Source organism: Euprymna scolopes, chromosome 4, assembly GCF_053919585.1.
Source record: "Euprymna scolopes isolate OS-2025 chromosome 4, ASM5391958v1, whole genome shotgun sequence".
Classification (NCBI taxonomy): domain Eukaryota; kingdom Metazoa; phylum Mollusca; class Cephalopoda; order Sepiida; family Sepiolidae; genus Euprymna; species Euprymna scolopes.
Genome location: NC_136485.1, coordinates 124,458,205 through 124,465,564, shown reverse-complemented (window position 1 = coordinate 124,465,564; position 7,360 = coordinate 124,458,205). Strand labels below are relative to the sequence as shown.

Genomic DNA, 7,360 nt, shown 5'->3' with positions numbered 1-7,360 from the left:
AATCTTTATTCATAATCAATAATTTCTTGATGCTTACAGGGTCTGGATATGACATTAAACTATATCCGACGGTGAGGTCTCAGCTTGCGGGCTTTGGGGAGTGTGGAACCACCTTTTAATTGCCATTGCTCCTAGGTCCACTCTGACCCGAAGTGGTAGTACCTGTTAAGGTCCCAACTATGGGTTAAATAAAAACTGACTTGAAAATAAAATATCCTATTAAAAATTTTTCTTCAGAATAACTGGATTCGGCATTAAATAACCTGAAAAAAGGTTGATATGCCGTAAAACAAAAACAGCCAACAAAAATCGATGCTTACAATAAATACCATATCAAATATACATTATTGACGTTGGCTTTTTGGCGATATAATCTTATTTTAGTCATGTAAATTATATTTAGGTTTTTACCTATCAAACAATGCAACCGTAATTAGTGTGGATGTATAACATCCAAGTAAGCAAAAAAAAAAAAAAAAAAAAAAAAAAAAAAAATACGAGAGTTGTTCCAAAAGTAATGTCTCCTATTTTTTAATTAAAAAGTTGAAGAGGTACAAAGACGGCATTGGTAACATTAAAATCAGCAACTTTTTATGCCCCGGAGTTTATTTTTCTACATAGTTTCCACTATTTTCAAATAACTTTTCCAAGCGATTAATACAAGGTGATCCCCCCCCCCCAAAAACGGGTCCCAACTCTAATTAGGCCCCGTTTCTTAGTGTTTTGTCCGAGTGAAATGAAACTTTGGTCATAAATAGTTTAATATATTCAAGACACCACATCAAAACACTAGGGTATTTGGACTTTTTCTCTCCGTTTTACAGCATATGTTCTAGATGGCCTCCATTTAGCTTTTTTTTGGGGGGGGGGGTCACCCTGTATATACGAGTATATATATAAATACATAATTACTAAAATTGATGTGCAATAATTTGGCTTTGTTTGGTAGTTCGTTTTTCTTACGAAGGTTGTTCAAAAAGTAGGTGCTAAATTAATTGTTATTTTAAAGTTGGAAATTATTTCTAATATTATAGAAACTTGGGAATGTGTCTTGCTAGCTTTACAATCTTCACTTCAGTCGTATCGACTTTGTCCCATAAGTTTCCGATCTAATCTTGGTTTTAGCGTTGCCTTTATGCTATGAATATGAATAATCACGTTGACACACCGGTTCTCATCAGATCACCGAAGTTAAGCGACGTTGAGCCTGGTTAGTACTAGATGGGCGACCATTTGGGAATTCCAGGCACTGTACGTGTTCTCCGCTTATATCAACATTTGTTTCCAGTCATCTTGTACATACACTTCACTTGCCACTGGTACTTAAAGATGTCGACTTAGAAGAGGTGTGGTTTGGAGACTGCGCATCTCCTGCCACAATAATTTCATGAGCAGGCACTTCTTCGAGGGTATCCATAGTCTGTCAAAGACTGGAGGAGTCTTCTTCTTTTCTTCATGCTAAGAATACATTGTATGTCCATTCAATTTCATATTTTATCCTTTGCTATATGTTTTATTATGTTAATTACATAGATGATTTTTACATTAATAGCGCTTGTCTATGGTAAATGCGATTCGACTTTTAGCGATTTTCACCATCATGGTATTATATCATACTATTCATTTTGTTCATCTTCATAATGTGATTGTGTATCTTGACAATACAATACCGATTTCTTACTTAAATAGTTATAATCTAGAAGTTTAAGATACATAACCGATTATAGTTCATATAATGTTCCCTGGGGTTAGAATGTAATGTTTCTATGCGTTTGAGGAGAGAACAGACGTCTCCATAGAGAACTTGAATGCCTACTAGATGTTATCCTCAAGTTTCTAAGGTCTCTCTGTACAGGAGTTTGTCAGAGGCTCTGAAATGAGAATATTTCTCACGGAAGTAAACCCTGACCAAATATTAAAACATGGCGAGCTGTCTTCTAAAGTCATCTAGCACGTTTCTCATGGTGCGAACGGAGACAGTCCCTATATTTATAGAGTACAGCTTCTAATACCAAATAAGAAGCCATGGCCAATGAGGAATTAACTAACTGATTAAAAAATTAGTAAAAATAAACCTACATACTGGCAGGCCAGCACCCAGGATAAAAATGCTCCCAAATCCCGTTTATACATCAGGCGGAAAGAGGTAAGTAATGGTGTAAACCTTCTCTCCTCTGGAAGTAACACTATAGTTATGACAAAGACCGACCAGGGTCAGCCATCAGGCCTTGATAACAAAGGCCCTGGCCCTCTATGGCCACCAATTCCAACAACAAAAAACGCAACATTAGAGGGTTGGTCAGTTGCAGTAAAATGGTCCTATTGTCTTGCTACGACTATTTAAAGGCCGAGAAGTGGGGCAAAACATCAAACACGGTCCATACCGAGAAGATAAAAAACCTAATCTCCCAGAACACAAGTACGATCGAGTTTTGAGCTAGAATTGCCGATAATTATGGTTATAATTGCGCTATAAACATATTTGTGATTTCTCTACAATTAATGTTACAATATGGTTCATCACGATTTTTTTTATTACATTTTCATCCCAAACAAGGCACATTGTCACTCAGGTGTAGGGGGCTACTATCAGGGTCAGCAACTACTGAGGCACTATGTAGGGATTTAAACACTATCCGTAGCATTCTAGATAATGGTGCTTTTTATATCCTTGGAATTATAATACTTTTACCGAGTTTTCATTTTCGTTTTCATTGATTGAGATTGTGTATACTTAAAGAGCTTTATATTTTATTTGCTGTAGTAGTAGTAGTATTTCCGACGCTAAATACATTTCGTTCACTAGAAACAAATTAACACGTTAGCATAATTGATGTTCTATTGATATTATCGTAGTTACATGGAATGGATTTCTGAGGACTTACAATCCCACAAACGAAAAGGCGCTACCAATTCCAATTATAAAATAAAAAAAATAACCTTAAATCAACACCATATCGGGCATAAAATAACACGAGGGATTTAAGAATTATGGAATAAAATTAAATTAAAATTTGCAAACATATGTTACCTTTTAACGTCGCTGTTGGAAAATTTCTTACGACAAACTTAAGCTTGTTAAATCCTCTTTTTATTGATTTCTGTTTAGTTCGCTTACGCTTCACAACGAAACTCACCACACATGTTTCTCATATCGTTTTTCTTTTGCAAGTTTCTTTCGATAAATGTAATTGCCGATTCGCAGTTGATCCCGGGGAGAGATTCGTTTTTAATGATTTGAGTTATATTGATTCAAATTCCTAACAATCCGTAGCCAAGGACGCTGGAAAATGGTTGGAGCATTCTACCGCTCCAGTAGATATCTCACTGCTGAAGCAATTGTCTACCTGTATAAGACCCAAGTACGTCATAGGATTGAATACTGTTGCCACATCTGAACAGGAGCTGCTCGAAGCATCCTATCTTGCCTCGATAGAGTTCAAAACAGACTTTCTTAGCTGGTAGGCAATAGCCTTTTCTCTTCTCTGCAATCTTTTTCCCACAGAAGAGACATCGAAAGCCTGTCCCTACTCTATCGCTATTTTTAAGGCAAGTATTCAACTGAGCTCCAATCTATGCTCCTCCTCGTCAATCCCTGACAAAAACATTCGTCTTTCAATAAATTCCCACACTCCCTATCGTTGCCTAGACCTAAACACGGATTCTAGGAATAGAGCTCCTTCCTTTACAGCTAATTACAATATCATCACCTTCAAGTCTAACGTAAACAAGTTCTTGTTGAGCCGCCCCCGTAAATGATCGAATTATACCAACTTACTTTTACAAACGATTATTACGCAACTGTCCCAATGACTGCAATACACACATTAGCTCTTATCCTCGTTAATAAGAATAGAAAATAATAAAAATGAAACATTAGATTATAAACAAAACAAGATGTCACTACCAATTGTAATACTAGTAAAAGTAGGCCGACAAAATTAAACAACGGGAGAAGGAAATAATAAGAGCATATATACCTATATATCTATAAAAGTGAACGTGTCTGTCTGTTTGTCTGTATGTCTGTGTGTCTGTCTGTCTGTGTACATTTCCCTACGCAATAACTCTGTCAATTTTTTGTCTATAGACTCGAAATTTGAAATACCGGGTACTGAGATTTGGGAAAATCGATGTGACAGGTGTCAGCCAGAAATTTGGCTGTTAAGGGGTCAAATTTCAACGATTTAACCTTTAAGAACTCTACCAAACTCCTCCGACAATTTTGGGTCACTTGAAATTTTAGATATAGATTCCTTGAACCTGGATCTAACTTAATAAAGTGATTTGAGCCCGAAACAATAAATTTTAAGGGGTCATAATAGGGGTCAAAGTTTTAAAAAATTAACCATTTTTTTTGTTTTTTTGCTTTTTTTGCACAGCATACACCTCCAAACACCCGAGCAACGCCGGGCACCCCTGCTAGTATATATATAAGTGATAGTATCAGTGTGTGTCTGTGCGTCTGTGTGCATATCCCTACGCTAAAACTCTGTCCATTTTAAGCCTACAGATTCGAAATTTTATATACAGGGTACTGAGATTTGGGAAAATCGATGTGATAGGTTTTCGACAGAAATTTGGCGATTAAGTGGTCATTATTCAACGATTTGACCTTTGAGAACTCTACCAAACTCCTCCTACAATTTTGGGTCTAAACACGTGATATTTTAGATATAGATTCCTTGGACATGGATCTAACTTATTAACTTTACTTGATCCCTAAACAATAAATGTTAAGAGGTCATAATAGGGGTCAAAGTTTAAAAAAATTGACCGTTTCTTTTTCTCAGCATACACCTCAAAACACCTGGGCAACGCCGGGCACCGATTGCTAGTATATATATATATATATATATATATATATATATATATATATATATATATATATATATATATATATATAGATAGATAGATAGATAGATAGATATGCGTATGGGCATGGTTCAAGAGCTAAGAGATGAGGTTGAAGAATTGTATGCTTTAGTTTTCATTCTAGCTGATGGCTCTCGAATCACACACACAGGCATATATATATATATATATATATATATATATATATATAAATATATATATATATATATATATATATATATATATATATATATATATATATATATATACATACAGGGTGGCCATAAGTTCTATTACAAAAGTTTGGAAGTATTTTTCAGGATAATATTAAAATAAATTTACTATCTAATTGTCATTATATGACAATGTAATGTATTTCTTATTTTTTCAGAAACAAAAGATAATAATTTTAAACAATGTCTGTTGGATTGAAGAGAAGATTAACCATAGAGCAACATGAGAAGGGCTTGCGTCAACCAGAAATATTTAAGCTAGGGGAAAACCTGAAAATCAATAAAATGTTCATAAAAAGGAGGATTGATCGTTACCTGGAAACTTCGGTGATCAAAGATAGACAACGATCAGACAGTCCCCACACCTTAAGAACACTTAAACTCAACAAAAATATTAGGAAAAAAAATCAGGCGAAATTCAAAAAGATCCATGAGATAAATGGCAAAGAAAGCACAAACATCACAAAGGACTATGCGAAGACAACGTCGAAGTGACCTACAGATATCACCCTATAAGCTTCAAAAGCGACAACTTCTCTCTGCATCCACAATTGCAAAGAGACTCATCAGAGTTCAACTCTTGTTTAACCTTATCAGAGAAAGCATGCTCAATAACATAATCTTCATGGGTGAAAAGTTATTCTCACTTCAAATTCAATAGTCCAACAAGCATCACAATGATAGAGTCCTTGTGAGAAGTCGTGAGGCAATACCTGGTAATACATGGAAGGATTTTCAGAACTCAGAAACCACCATCAGTGATAGTTTGAGCAGCCATTTCTGAAAGAGGGAAATCTCCACTTGTTTTTCTCCCTCAAGGGGTGATGATTAACAAAGGACATTGAGGAAATGTTTGAAGTTATATTTTAAAGTGGCGTAATTCCGTGTTTCGTGATGAAGTTTGGACTCTCCAACAACATTGTGTGACAAGTCAAATTGCTCATGTAACACAGCAGTGGTGTAGAGACAACTTTCCTCCTGGATCAGCAAAGAAGAATGGCGTCCATCATCAGCTGATCTTAATGTTTTGGATAATTCTTTGTGATTAATCCTGGAGAGTGAAGCCCGCTCTATTCCTTGTCAAAATATTGATGTTTTTAAAATAAAACTGAACAAATGCTGGGAGAAAATGCCAACAGATATTGTGCGTGCGGCTATAGATAATTTCCCCAAAAGACTTCGTAGTGTAGTGAAGGCTCATGGGGAAACATTTTGAATAATACTTATGCCGTATTTTTCCTCCAGTATTTGCTAATCATTTTGTGTAATTGGGTTTTGTAATAAATTATTTTGTTGGGATAAATTTGAGTTTTATTTTGTAACAGCATTTATGCACACTCTTTACACACACACACACACACACACACACACACACACACACACACACACACACACACACACACACACACACACACACACACACACACAGCGTCCCCCACATATATATAAAACTCAATAAGGATTTCTTAGTCAACTATGCCTAATTTTGCGCAAAGAATCTTAACATCCAATAACAAAAAAAAAAATTAAATCTGCCCCAAAACTCCCTTTCCCAATTAAACACCCAAATAATTGCAATTGTAATAACAAACAAATATGCCCACTCAATAATGATTGCATCCATAGAGATGTTATATATTCGTGCACGATTACAGAGCTCCCCGTAACTCTCCAATAATAGATACTAATATTCTGTCGTTAAATTCTCTCCCTTCCCATCAACCATCTGATAGAATCAATTAAGCAGCTTTTCTATTAACAGTCCTAAAACTGGTGATAATAATAATAATAATAATAATAATAATAATAATCATTCTAACACTAATATAACTCATGATCCCCATTCATAAACACTATCCCGACACTCATTGCCCCGACTATTGTTCACCATAATGAGCAAAATTCAAACTATCTCCCCCTATTACATCCCAGTACAAATCAACAAATTAATATAAGGCCCCGAGCACAGTAAAACACATACGTATATCGGCGCTACTTCAACTTTAATAAAGACAAGAATATCTAACGACACGTCTTCTTTTAATAACCAAAATTCTAATAATAACGAAGGAACTTCTCGAACCACTTTAATTAAAAATCTTAAATCTAACAAAACTCCATTCCCAATTAAATGGGCTATCCTAAAAAAGGTCAAGTCTTACACTCCAGTCTCTAAGTCATGTCACCTCTGCACAGCCGAAGCTATAGCAATAATTACTTACCTCCAAAATAGCAATATAATTACTCTATAAAAGAAATTGTCAGCATAAGAC

At 35.3% G+C, this 7,360-nt stretch overlaps 1 pseudogene; it reads left to right on the top strand.

The window, feature by feature from the left end:
- Positions 1–1,146: 1,146 nt before the first annotated feature.
- LOC145275532 (5S ribosomal RNA) lies at positions 1,147–1,258 on the top strand (annotated as a pseudogene).
- Positions 1,259–7,360: the final 6,102 nt, after the last annotated feature.